The sequence below is a fragment of the Apis dorsata genome, unplaced genomic scaffold (assembly GCF_000469605.1).
Source record: "Apis dorsata unplaced genomic scaffold, Apis dorsata 1.3 scaffold_59, whole genome shotgun sequence".
NCBI classification, from domain to species: Eukaryota; Metazoa; Arthropoda; class Insecta; order Hymenoptera; family Apidae; genus Apis; species Apis dorsata.
In genome coordinates this window covers 625790-640947 of record NW_006263359.1, presented here as the reverse complement: position 1 = coordinate 640947, position 15158 = coordinate 625790, and the positions used below count along the sequence as shown (strand labels likewise).

The 15158-nt window shown below is 34.6% G+C and overlaps 2 long non-coding RNA genes across 2 annotated transcripts; both read left to right on the top strand.

The window, feature by feature from the left end:
- Positions 1-4038: 4038 nt before the first annotated feature.
- Positions 4039-6162, top strand: LOC116186828. Its single transcript, XR_004151885.1, has 3 exons — positions 4039-4744; positions 5518-5982; positions 6083-6162. It is a non-coding gene; the product is annotated as an uncharacterized LOC116186828 (long non-coding RNA).
- A 6980-nt stretch (positions 6163-13142) lies between these two features.
- Positions 13143-14105, top strand: LOC116186829. The gene is made up of 2 exons (XR_004151886.1): positions 13143-13669; positions 13756-14105. It is a non-coding gene; the product is annotated as an uncharacterized LOC116186829 (long non-coding RNA).
- Positions 14106-15158: the final 1053 nt, after the last annotated feature.

The window sequence follows — 15158 nt, the reverse complement described above, 5'->3', positions numbered from 1 at the left end:
AATCGGCTACGATTTCCTTTTTTTTTTTTTTTGCCCCCCTTCTTCCTTTTCTAATTAGTGAACCAATGCCTCGATACGATTTATCGTTATTTCAAAATCGCATAGCAATTATGATACTTCCGTGGAAAATTATATTTTCATATTGAAATTTATTATGCGATTCTATTCTTTTTATTTACAATCTTTTTTTTTTTTGAAAAATAATAAGGATAATAAAGGTATCGGCAATTATGAGTTTCGTAATATAACGGTTCACCGATTTTTCAGTAAACTTTTATCAAGATTTGCTATTGAATATTTATGGATTTTCGATTGAGTAACAAGATAAACGGATCCAACGAGAATTGCGTTAATTTCAAATTCTCTTGCTTGAAAAGAAATTCAAATGAATTAACGCAATGAAAAATTCTTAAAGTTAAAAATGTGCAATATGAAGAACATTATGCGTAATAAAGAAGATAAGTGCAGATATTGAGTAATTTTCTCTTATATAACGTTTTTCTTTTATCTCGAAAAAAATAATTCAAACAAAAATAAATCGACCAACTACTTGTCATAAACAATTAAATTTACAACCAGACCTAATTCCATCTTATTCTATAAATGAATTGATTATTAATGAAACAATTATTTAAATGAGAACAATGAGAAGCAAATATGAACTTTTATTCATAAACATTTCAAATCAATATCACGCGAAAATAATCAAGGCCAAAGTATTCGATAGTTTCGAAAGTGTCGAAAATTTTTTTTAAACTTTTTCTCGCTTTATAGAGAAAAGATGACACACAAATATATTTCGAATATTACGAAATTTGGATTGTTGGATAAAAATTTATACACGATATTTTATTATTTTTCGAAGAAAGAAGAGAAAATGGGAGAGAATCGTACACGTTGTCCATTAAAGAAGATTCAAAGCACGTGGTCTAATAGGAGATAGAAAGTGAGCGAAGATAGAGTATTTCCTTCGTCCAGGAATTGTTTGAACTCGGTGTACCTTTTTCCCGATGCAAAGAAGAAGAGAGTTGAGCCAGAGGCTCGGCTTTAATTCCGTCGCTCGTCTAGACGCTTTTGTCTGGTCAAGAACCGCGTCTTCTTCCCTTTTGTCGATGATTCGCATACGCGATATACGCATTGAATATAAAAAAGATCGCGTGTCCCTTTCCCTTTCGTAATGCGTCATTATGAATTTAAATGTGGCACAGGATAATTGCGCGAAAGAAATTTCTTCCCTCGAGATTAAAATTAAAATTAGCGACACTTTGGAAAAGATGAAAGTGAAACTATATTTTACGCGTGTGATTAATAGAGTGGATACATTATGAGGTGTATCGTTCGTTAGCGTGTTAATCGTTCACTGCCACATCGAGTGTCCATTTCACTTTCTAATCGGTGAAAAGGCGAATAATTTAAGCCAGTTTTGAAACATGGTCAGTTTGCTTCTTGTGTCTTGGAATTTTCTATTAATTTTTTTTTTAATTTCAATGGAAATTGGATTGTGAATATTTATGTATAAAAATTTACGTGCAAGAACATAACACAGAATACAAGAATATAATTATTCATTGCGATATTTATCCAAAAATTTAATTCAATTCAAAATACTCGACTAATTCCGATGAAAATTGCAAAAATTGAATATTCATTTTCTAACAATCTTTACATATTATTAAATTAAAAAGTTTATTTTTTGTTATATCTATCTAAAGTATTAAATATTCAAATTTGTATTATAAAGTTACTAGAAATTCACTAGAGGTAAAATCAACGCGCGGGAAATTTGAATACGCGTGGAGACCGCGATCGGATTAAACTTCGAAAATCGTGATAAATATGTTCGATTACTTTTCAGCTTTTCTAGACTAAGTTGCATATATTCGCATATTCTCTCGAATGGAATATCGGATATACGTGCCGGACAGCGGTTATTGTGCGTACGTGCTCCATATTGCGTGTTAAGCTTTCTGTGCTGGCACAGTACCGGATGTTCTCGACTTTATGTATTTTATGCCAGATACCGTGGACACGTGAACCGCAATGACGATAAGGAGAAAGAGGAAAAACGATAGCGATAAGTGGGAATTCTGGTGAGCTTGACTCTAGAGTACTTGCTTGGCTGCTCAATTGAGTAAAGTTAATATAGATTAAAGAGATCGCTTAGTATAAAATTTTTAATTTGAAGAAGACTTAATTTTACAGATAGGAACATTTAAAAATTTTTGGAATTAATTTCATTTATGTAAAAAAAAAGTACAATTATATTTTTTAATGAAATTCTTAGATAATCTATGAAATAATATAAATATAATATTAAAACAATAAATGTGCTTTGTATAATAATAATAACTGTTATATTGTTTTTCAAGAAAGTTCTGAGAATGGAATTTCAATAACAGACACTATCAAGAAGCAAGAAACGTATGAAGATTATAGAAATCTGCTGTTTAGTTGTAATTTGTACTAAAATTCAGGGCAAGCTGAAGCATTAGACGGGTACAGCACGATTTAGGTGTCTAAATTCGCGAGCAACATAATCCTAAGCCGTAAAACTAAACCACGTGAACCTTATCTACGTTTTACAGTCGTGCTAGGTTGTGATTCTACCAAATCCATCTAAATCTATCTGAAATCTGGCTCGAACAGAAGTTCGAATCGTTAAAACGACTTAGTCTCGTTTCCGCATAATAATGTGTGTATCGACATGTAAAATGTATGGAATTCGTATGATAAATCAATTTTTACTAATTTTCTCATTCTATTTTTCTTAATTGAAAAAGAAATAGTAAAAATTGTTTACCATATTTAAAAATTTTTAATTATTTAAAGTTTTCTCTTGGATTAATTTTCAAAATCGATTTATTTTATTATTTCTATTAATTCTAATTGTTTTTACGTGTCATCATTAATTCAATTAAAAAATCAAATAAATATATTATATCATAAACTTCATAAATCAGTTCTGAAAAACAATAATTTTTTATTTCGTTATCAAAAAAATCGATTTCATAATCAACGACTTCGTACACTTCAACTAGGCCCTGATACTAGAAATAGACGTTGTTACTAGGTCATCGAATAGTTTTATAATCAATTATATAACAATATTTTTTCAAAAACTAATACATTTTCTCTAATTACTTACTTATTTCACTATCATCAAGAATGCAGGACAAAAATCAATCCATCTATCTTCTACTTTTTAATCCAATTCTTAACCTCAAACTTGCAATGTAATGAACAAAAAAAGGAGAAATTGAAGCTTCCTTTTTTCTCAATTTAATTCAATCGAAGAAAGCTCCCTCGATTCAAAACGAAATTATATTTACGGCGAAGTTTCTTCCATGCTTCGATTAGAAGCAGGAGAGAGGTTATTCGGCGCGAAATAACGGTTTTTTTTAATTGAACGATCGAGCTTACAGCATGAGAGTTAAAGAGAAGAGAGGGAAGACTGCGCGTCGAAAAACTGGGACGGTTCGATAGTTGCTGGGGCAGCAGTCCACGATGAGTTCTATCAACGATGTAGCTTGAAACTAGTTTACGAAATAATCGTGATCTTACGAAAAAAGAGATTGGTCAATTCCTATAACCTCCTCCGCCAATAGTTTTTCGCAAAAGATTCCTAGTTCGAAGTAGTTTCGAAACTAATGTAACTTGTAAATGTTTGCAAATGTCTACTTTGTATCTAATTAGTAACATATATGAGATTCTATGACAGATTTCTAAGATTTTTAGAAACGTATTTGCGTTTTTTTAATTAAATTTTATCTTTGGCTATTTTATTTTTATTTTAAATAATTTTGGAAACCAAGAATATAAAGAGGTTATTACTAGTAGTATAGTAGAAGCTTAATCTATCTTAATTTTAATATTTTCCATTCATTTTAATAAATGTAAAAATCTTAGATAGATAGATAAATATGTGATGTATATTAATTTTGTATTATGTAAAGAAATAGAATTAAACTTTTTATAATACAATAATTAACACTAGAACTACCAAATCGAGTTAAATTGACCAATTTTTATTGTTTTTTATTGTTTGTTAGATTTTTATTAGAAATTACCAAGTTCTTTTAAAAATCAATAAAAAAAATTAATATATTCATGTACATATTATAAGTTGGCAGTTCTAATGTTGTTGAAATTAGATAAATTAGAAGTAAATATTTCTCTATTTACACACCTTCCATTCCAAATTCATGATCAAAAATCCTACATCAAAACATGCTCTTCCACATCATAAACCTCTCACACAAAACATTTCCTTGCACACAAGTTGTTTACGAGTTTCAAGTGGTCGCGTCACAAGACTCCCTCCATGAGTAAAAACTACGCAGTAACGTGAAAAGAGAAGCATGGACGTTCACCCACGCGCGTGGTATTTATTACGAAAAAAGAACACAGTGTACCGAGTTACGCGTGGACACTCATTCTCAGAGTTTGTCTTCGTCGGAGTGCTCGGGACAGAAGGATGAAAAGAAAAAGGGACGAGGCAAAAAGGCAGGAAAACAGCGTGGAACAATAACGGTGCACGTTTATCCTCGGACGACAGAGCACGCGATGGATTCCTTTGTAAGTGGACGTCCCCCACCATCTTGAAAAGCCACTTAAACGCGCCTGCGCAGTTGCAACATATGCGTGCACATACCCATGGGGAACATGGACATCTGCGCGGGAACAGCTGCAATTGGCGAACGATCAGTTTGGATGCAAGGAATTCTCTGTGGTTAATCCAATTTCGGTATGTTTTTGTAATTACGAGTGGAGAACAGACGGTGATATATATATCATATTATGTAGAAAATGTTGATATATTTGTGAAGCGTTTTTTGAAAAATCCATTCTTGAGCAAATATAAAAGTTGGCTTCTCTATAGATATTTATATATATATAATATAGGTTATGTGTATGTACATTAAGTATATTACATATTTATATGTTGTATTATATGTATATTTTTATACATATATTAAAGAACAAGCACAAATATTGATATTTCTATGTATATATTCTACATGCATTATACATGTACTTTTATATCTTTTTTTACAATTCAAATCAGTTCAAAACTAAACATAATGGCATTTTAAAGAAGTTTACAAAAGATAAGTTTAAAATTGAATATTTTATTCTCCTAATTGGAATTAACTAATTATTTTGTTAAAATATATCAAAACTTCCTTTTTATATATCACATTTTTCAATATTTTTATCTTAATATATATAATAATTTAACAATAAGTTTCATTAACAGATTGCATTATTAGAGAAAACAATAGTGTATAATTTATTATGATCCTATCTTTACCTCTATTTTCCATATGAATTAGATTATTATTAGATTATTATTATTAGATTAGACTTGTTAAAAGTTCTATCTTCCAATCCTAAAGAAATTATATATACATTTCACAGAAAAATGCAGAAAAAATTATTCATTTCTTTCCTTTCTAATATACATTTCAAATCCAATAATAAATTAAAATCTAACTCTCATCTCTTCTTCTTTTTCAGATAATTCAAATTTGAAGCTCAATAAACTTTACATGTTCCAAGCCTTTGATTTCACCTCCATCCATTGCGTCATTCCGAATTAAAACAATCTCCATTGAACAAATCAAAAGAAAAGGAAAACCAAGTACTCCAAAGTAGCCGATCTCGAAAGCGAGAATTAACGAGCGATCTCGAAATCGTGAGGGTTGTCTTAATTAGATCGCGACTCCGTCTTCGTCGGTGTTCTTTTTCAAACTCGAGGGCACACGCTGTTGGAAATCGTTGAAACGATGCAGAAATAACGAGAACCGGAAAGGAGAGAGAAAGAAAGAGAAAGAGGAGTTTGAAGTGCATGGTGGGCCCTCGACCGATCAAAGCAGATTCGCAAAGTTGGCCCAAAGAACAAGGAATACCGAGTGGCTCTCCTCTCGTCGAATGTATCAACGATCAAAGGGTTAATACGCGTTGGAAATTCCTTTTTTTCCGGTAATTAAACTTCATCCCTTTCTGTCGTGAGCTTTACTTGGTTGGAACTATCCTTGACACTTTATTTTCATTGATGAATTCTATTTTTTTTCTTTTCTAGTTCTCAAAAGGATTAATGAAGTTGTTTTGCAAAATTTTGATGATTGAAGAAGAAAATTAAAAAATTTATTGAAAGAAGAAAATTTTGTAAAAAACTTAATATACTTTTCAAAGAAAAGTTCAAAGAAATTGGAAGAATGATGGTTAATAGATTTTTTCAAGTAAAATCTTTTTTGTGAAATAAAATTTATGATTTATACTGAATACTAAAATTTTTCCAGAAATAATAGAAAATGCAGAGAATCGCAATAAAATGGATGCGACACCCACGCATAGCTTTTAATAACCGGAATAAAAAACGGTAAATGGTTCTCCAAAAATAACCCTTACAGTTCTTTTAAGCAGTCTATAAGACACTTCTTATACGTCTTCTTATACCTACAAAATTCATGAATGCACTTTTATCTTTCTCATTCATAGAATCCTTACAAAAAAAGAAAAACCATACGAACCGAGTAAACAAAGTGAAATAAAAATAAAAAATTGCTATTTCTCAAGATTTCTGGATTTAAGTCCAATAGAAATTTTATTCCAACGTTTCATCAATAAACACTGCATTGAAATCTTCAAACGATTGGAATTATATAATAAACCTAAGTCTTACGATAACCTTAACCTTTTGAGATCTATAATTAAATATAAATAAATATGAACACGTATAGCTTGCAATAAAAATATACTTAGTAACAAAGTATAAAGGAGTAATGATATTATTACAATCCAACTACAATAATCTATCCGAATAGCTAATCTAAACAGAAGATTTGTCTAAAGTTTGTCTAAACAGACTAAATATTGAACTTACTAGAATAAAATCTATGCGCAATTTGAAAATTGAATTTTCGAAACTTACAAAAAAAAAGAAAGAAAAAACAAAAATGGCGTGTTTTTTAACGTGGCAAAAAGAAGAAGGAGAAAAGTTTTCGAATAAAATTTTAAAAAGGAAAAGGAAAAAGATAAAGGAGCGAAAACTCGAGGCGGAAAAGTCGCGGCCGCAGGCCACTGAGGTCGGCTCGAAAGCACTAAAAATCCACGCAACAGGTCGTTCTGTTTAGCCGAGGATCGAGACTATGCGTGTGTGTCTTCGCCACGCACGTGTTTCCCCTTCCGTCTCGTCTTTGCACGCACGTGTTTCCCCTTCCGTCTCGTCTTTGCACGCACGTGTATCCTCCCACGCACGGGAAGTAACCCGTTCCTTGCTCGCCAGTATAACGAGAAGAGAGGAGGAACATTGCAATTCGCAGCTTTGGCCGCTCGATTATTTCAAGTTTATCATTTTTCCAAAACTTTAACTTACATGATATTGAATATAAGAAATAATGTATCGATAAAAGAATTAATTCAATACGAATTTTTGATTAAATTATTTTGAAGTCGATTTATTACAAAAAAATCGATCAAATTATTTTCCATCATCTTAAATAACATTCTTACTTTCCCAAATTAAAAATATATTTCAACTGGTTGCGACTAATTATCTTAAAACGAAAAGCTTAAAAATATTGAAAGAGCAGGAATATCCCGTTAATCAGAGTAGTAAGTTGCAAATTAATCAGGCTTATAAGAGCAATGTTAATTGCGGCATGTTATACCTTGATGTAATTAGCTTGGAAGCTCACCTGGACACGCCCAGTGCACCCGGACCAGCGAGATCAATTTAGCGTGTGACGTATAGATTATTGTGCGCCTATGCAACAACGGTTGATGGTACTCCTCTGTCTCTTCACAATACAAACCGTGTGCTTTCGGCCAACGGTGTTCCTGGCTAGCCTAGGATTTCGATCGGCTTTGTTGCGAATCCGATGACAAAGTGACAGTGTATCATTGTTGCACAAGACGAGCCATAAATGGAAATTATGGGCCAAGTCTCAAAGAGAATCGTCTAAAGGATTGAAACGTGTCATTTCCAATACCAATTTGTAATAATATCATCATGTAAAAATGTATCTGTACGTAATCTTATATGATTTTTTATTTTCTCTAGATTTTTATCAGAACAGATATATAAATTTAATTGGATGCTTTGTTTAAATTCCATACTTTATTTGCAATAATAATAAATTCTCTTTAATTAAAAATTTCAATATTAAAAATAAATTTATTTAATAGCAGAATAATTTCTTAACTTTTAACTTCTTAATTTGTAAAATGCATACAATTCCTTTCTCTCTAAAAAAAAAAAGAGTAATTAAAAATTTTTCATTTACCAAACGTACGAATTATAAAAAAATTTAAAAAGACGACGCAATTTAGAAATTCATTCTCGTTTCCAGCCACACTTCCGTTTAACGAGAGGCATCGATGAGGGAAACAGAGAGGAGCAAACCAGTTCAGAAAGCGTTCAGAAGCGGTATCGCACGGTATCCCTCCTCTCCGCTAAGGGAATTTCAAGCTCGGCAGTCTGGCTGGTTCGAAGCGGATCCACCGGTCTGGAAGGAGGAAGGTCTGCTGGTTTCCCGATGGAACGGTGCCCTCTCCCTCTCTCTCTCTTCGTCCCAGACACCGGATATCTTTGTCTCTAGCCACGGAGGATCTCGCCAAGGTGTTTCAAAGGAAACATTATTCTAACATGCCCGTTTCGTTCGCCGCCAGTCGGCCTGATGGAAGTGGAGCATATCCCAGCAATGGAATAAGATCGGGTGTGTAAATATTTAGAGGCGGAGAGAGTGTTTCCTTGGTAGATTTTCGTGAAAATTTGATGATCTTTCGAAATTAGAGGTCCAATTACAAATAATGCATTATTTCACTTGACTTTGGCTCACTTATCGCCCTTATTATTAAAACCCACACAATCTAAATTAAAATGAAAATTAAAGAAGAATTAAAAATTCCAAATATCCATGAATCTATCTCTAACCAAATTTCAAATCCTCTAAGAATCCCCAAAAATTCAAAATTTCTCTATACTTAACCACTTGAATCACCTTCAAGAAAAAACTCCCTCTAATACCATTCCCTTCCATATGTTTTTAAATTAAAATAAAAATTAATCCGAAGAAGAACTGAAAATTCAAATTTCAAATCCTCTAAGAATTCCCGAAAATTCAAAATTTCTCCATACTTAACCACTTGAATCACCTTCAAGAAAAAACTCCCTCTAATACCATTCCCTTCCATATGTTTTTAAATTAAAATAAAAATTAATCCGAAGAAGAACTGAAAATTCCAAATATCCATGAATCTATCTTTAACCAAATTTCAAATCCTCTAAGAATTNTTCAAATCCTCTAAGAATCCCCGAAAATTCAAAATTTCTCCATACTTAACCACTTGAATCACCGTCAAAAAAAAACTCCCCCTAATACCATTCCCTTCCACTTGTACACAGAAAACGCCATATCTAAAGATCGAAGAAACTGAAAACGCGATATCCAGCGCAATCATCCTCGCTCTCAGAGAGGATTCAGAAGTTGCCCCTCCCTTATCCAATTACCGGGAAACGGGAAGCTGAGCGGTAATCGGTGTATCATAAGCGCGGGGGAGGAGGGGGGTGACGGAGATAAAGATAGATCGCGGGTATCGGTGTCCGGCGTAAAGGTTCCAATTAACGGTTACACGCGCGATACGCGTGTTTGAAGCGACGTCCACCGACAACGGGGACACACCGTCGGCCATTAGGCCTGCGTAACGACGAACCGGAGGAGGGTTGGTACCTCGGTTTGCAGTGAATGCGCGCGCCCAAAGGGGACGAGGTTTGCGCCGTGCATACACAGACGATAAACAACCGGCCCCGTATAAGGCCTGTACAAACTTGTCAGCGTGGTTGACGATGATTTACGAGCGGACTCTCGTTTGAAAGGAAGGTGGGCTCCGTATGAAATTCTACCGCTTTCCGCGATCGAGAAACGCGCGCCGGTAATTATCCGGGAGGGGAAAAAAGGAGGGGAATCCTCCTCCATCTTTTGAGACGAGATTTGGAATAAATTTTCGGCCGAATAAGAAATTTTGATCGTAATATCGTATATTGAGTTTGGAAGCATGGATGTTTATAAATTGAAGTTTGTATAAACTAGAAGATAATAGAAAATTTTAATTTTCAATTTTCGAGCTTGGATTGATTGTGACAAAGCTTCGTGGTTTCGGAAAAATTGGTGTTCGAAATTTCGTGGCGAGATGCAAGCTTTTGTTTTAATCTATCGTGATGGATTTTCGACTGTGGTCGATTCGTCGAAAGGATTCGATGGAGAACAACGAGCATTCGAGTGTTGGGAGCAAGCGATGATGAAAAGGGAATGGGGAGTACGCGTGGAATATGATTTGGCGGTGCATGGGAATTGTAAATGGAGGCTGGGAACGTTGGGGGTTGGTTAATGATGTTGGGGATGTGATAGACTTTGGGAGAAAGTAATATCGGCGAAGTGAAAACAGAAGTATTAGATTGCAAACAGTTTTACAAATAACAAAATTTTCGTTACCAATCATCGCGAAGTGACTTTTGAAGAAGGAAAATTCAATCTTTGAAACGAATATTTAACTCATAATCATCGTGGAATTCGAGTATTTTTCGATACGATCCAAGTATAACGATACACGATTTGTTGAAATAAAATCGTTTCTCCAAACCACTCGACTGATCCATGTGCAATCACATTGGACGTAGAACCGCAAAAGGATTAAAGAACGTATCTGGGAATTTTCCTTCGTATCTCTAGAATACAAACAATCTCAATCGTTGGCCAAACAATTCTTCTGAGTTCAATTTGAACTTGGAAAAGCTTAAAACCGATCACGAATCGAGTTAACCGAACGCGTCACTTCAAAAAAAAAAAAAAAAAAAGGAAAGAAAAGAAGAGATGAATTCACATTCGTTCATTGATAGTTTGCATAATTACGACTGCATCGATTCTACTGGGGAAACGGTATTTCAGAAAAAAGAAAGAAAAAAAAAACGCGACGAGGCGTTACGCACCAAGTGTGCCAAGTATAAAATATGCGTGCACTCCGCGTTTGTGCAACGTCGAATCGAAGTCACGGTACGATGGGAAACATCGATGGGAAACAGTTTGGACATTGTTGGCCAGCCAACAACGTCCCGTGTACAAATATGCTCTCAGATCTGTTCGAATCATCGTGCCAAGCCTTAAGAGAAAAAAATTCATTCGATTTTTAACGAAAAGTATTGTACTTTAACGTCAAAGCAAAGATTAACTTAAAAATGTATAAAGAAATTTTAAACTCTTGTGAAGATTCAAAATTTTTTCAGAATATGATCAACTGTTATTTTTTTATTATAAAAAAGAATATCAATTTTCTGTAACAGAAATATGAAACTTATTGAACGCCATTTATGTCTATCGCCACGATATCACAATATCAAATCGATATCCTCGATATTACGGAGATATCGATTTCTTGATACGTATTGTGAAAAACTGAGAAACGAAAATAAACAGCGTATTACACTCGTGAATTCGTCAAGGGTTGATACAACGATTTATATTAATACTTCTTTTGCTTTGTTATCATAAAATGGAAGGTTAGATCGATTGAAAGTTTTCCACGATTGGGGCGCGAACGTTCACAGGACGGGATCGAAGGCAATTGTCTCCAGTTAGATCGGACAGTAATAGGATTTTAGCGATCTGATACATCCAACATCTTGTCACAACTGTCCCTTGAACGTTTCGTCTGGTCGAATGTTATCGACAGCACGAAGGGATGGCTTGATGCCCTGCAGCCTTCGACCTGTCGGATTCGTCCTAGTGGCGATGAAACAATCCGTGAAACAAATTCGTGCGATGACTTTACCTTCGCCGAACCATGTCCACTCTATTCTTGTTTTTTGAAGGAAGATGAAGCGTTTATTGAAATTTTTAATATTTATCGATGAAAATTCATTAAATATATAATATCAATAATTTATACGTGAAAATTGTTTTCGTTTCAAGAAATCGAAGGTATTTTCGATTAAAAACAATAATTTACGATGTTTCAAGTTTCACTAGTCCAGATGCTAATTGCACAATCATCTACAAAGATGCTAGACGAAAAAAAACCAATACTTTTAAAATATTTAAATTTCACACGTCTCTCTCCTTAAATTACCCTCGTACATCCGCATTTGCTTCTGCAAAAAAGAAAGAAAGAAGAAAGAAAATATGTTTTAACCGCCCCTAATATACGTAATACCATCCCCACCACGCAAAAAATCGAAACTAGTTTGCACAAAGTTCGTTCACCCGTGCGGGTTCTATCATCTATTTATCGCGAAAGCGCGGGGAGAGGGGAAAAGAGAAAATGGAAAAAAGAAAAAAAAAAGGAGAAAGGATAAGTTTCACGGTAAAAAAAAGAAAAAAAGAGAAAAAAAGAGAAAAAAAACAAGTTGAGCCGGTCGAGCTCCAGCTGGCAACGTCTCGGCCAAAATCGATAACGCGATGATAAGCCGCTTTGCGGCCGGTTTCTTGCCAGGCCACCTTCTGCCGCAGTTTCCATCGTCGATCCTCCACGTTGCGCTTTTCGTGCCATTGTACCCTTTGTCTCCTCCGCGCCGCTCACGATCACGAGGAACAACCCTCGTCGTGTCGTGCGGGGGTGGCGCGTGCCTCGACTAGGGAAAGAGAGCGCCGATTAAACGGTGTGACGTTCGACAAAGTATTATTCGTGTTCGAGAATTATTTTTTTTCGTTCGTAGCCGGATGTTCAATTTTCCTGACGAAATCAATCTTTTTCGCAAGGAAGTGAAGGAATTAAATAATTGAAAACAGAGAGATATTTTTTAAATATTAAATAGACGGATTTATATTTCGTGACACATTTTTGCTGTGTCGTTCGAATTTCGCATAAATGCTCGAATAACAATACGAATATACAATTTGGTCACGAATATTTGGTTTAAAAATTATGCATCGATAAAAAAAGACGAAAAGAAACTTGATTGAATTTTGTACGTGAAATGTACGTGTAATTAATTGTATCAAGAAATTTAAAATAACGAACGAAGTGAAGTGGTTTTAAATTTATAAATTTGAAAAAATATAATAATCCAGCGAATTATTGAAATAAAAAGTATCTTAAAAATGTTCCTAGAATTAATTCCAAGTTAAACAAACGAACAACAATTCGCTTAGACATTTTGACAGAATAATATTCTCGCATGCAATGCTGCTAAAAATATCCTTCCTACGATAATCCTGACTAATAATAACCTTCCCCCCCCCCCCACAAAAACACAAATAATTTCTCCGAAATCCAATTCCAAATCTCACGCTTCCAAATTGCTCCATGACTCACATCTCCAAGAACCACCCCAAATCCACCCCGATCCGATCGATTCGACCAAACACATCCAACCCCCCTCCTCCCCCAACAAGAAAAGAACCCATTAATTATTCTCCTCCAAAGTTGTTGGAACACATCTTCCCTCCCCTCCCCAAATAAGAAAACTCTCGAGGAGGAGAAAAACATCAAGGCAAGGGGTGGCGATTCTTCTTTCCAACCCACTTGAAATTAAAAGGTAAACGGAACGCGAAGGATTAAAACGCGGGCAGAATCCACCCCCTTCGATCGATCCATCCCCTTCCCACCGCCGCCACCACCGCCCTCCTCTCGCCGCCACCACCACCACCACGATTCGCAACAACTTATTACAGTAAGTAAGAGCTGAATCGGCCAAGTTTCGTTGCTCCTTTGCTCGCCACTTATCGATCCCCTCTCCCCTTTTTCCTTTCCCTTCAGGATCCACGTGAGAACCGAGCCTGTGATCGGGACAAGGGCTCGAGAGGCAACGAACAACGACAGAGTTGGTCTGTCGAGGCGAGGCTGGTCGCTGGATGGGTCGTTCATCCCTCAAGATTTCGAGAAAATTCCCAAGTGGAGAGGAAGCATTGATTAAACGCTGGCCGTTGGGGGTTGGATGGTCGAGGGACGGAGGGACGATGGTTTAAGGGCGAGTGCGAGGGTTCTTCGCGTGAATTTCGATGTAAGGAGGTAAAGTTTGGAGAGATTTTCGGTTAAGAAGTCGGGGCTAAGAATTTTGGAAAAATTTGGAAAGATCTTTTTTTTTTATATATATATATGTATTTTAATTTCAATTTGTTTTTCCAATAAGCAGATAATACGAGATGCGAATTTTTGATTGGATGATTTAAGGAAAAAGCGGAATGAAAATTTTAATAAATTTTATATCGATATATAATTCGTTAAATTCATTCCAACAATGATTTTGCAATGCGATATAAAGAATAATAATGATAATAATGATAACAGTTTATCATAAACCAAGGATAGAATTCTTTCTTTCAACAAAGTAACAATGATACAAAAATAAAGAAGAGAAAGAAAAAGAAATATAATTTCCCTCCAAACTTTTCTTTTCCCAAGAAGTATTCATCTTTGTTACCCTATATCATTTCACGATTGCTCGTGACGTCCACCAACCAAATCCGAAAAAAACCCGCAAATGGGAAAATAGACGGAAATCTACACACGATATCGATATCGACAAACTATACCAGAAATCAAGCGTTGTGGAATTCCAAATTCGATTATCGGGGAATTTCGATTGAATTCAAAGTTTTACGGTCCGTCAAATTCAAACTGTATCAAAAAAAAAAAAAAAAAAAAAAAAAAAATAACAGAGAGGGGAAAAAAGAGGAAAGAGAAAAGGAAAATACAAACAGAAAAAAAATACTCGACCATGTTTCTGAATGGTAAAACAAAAAAATTTCGATCTCAACGTGCTGCATACAGTAACTCGTTAAATATTAATATTTGGACGCGTTGTGTGGATTAAGGATTAATTATTGCGAATTAATTATTCTTTACAGTTAAACAGAAATATAGATTTTATCCATTTATTAATCCTCATAGTTTTTTTCCTCGAACGATAAACGATGGATTAAATAATGGAATATTATACGATAATATTTAAACGATAATGGCTGATGAACAACAACAGTGTGCAACAGTTTGTGCCAACTCTTTGAATAACGAATAAAAAACAAAAAAAAATAAAATTTAAAAGAATTAAACAAAATTACTTGCTCGCACGGAGATATTGTTGCAATCATGGCAAAAAAAAATTCGACACGAATCATTACGATTTCAACAAACAATTTTTACGCACTTTGCGCGCGAAA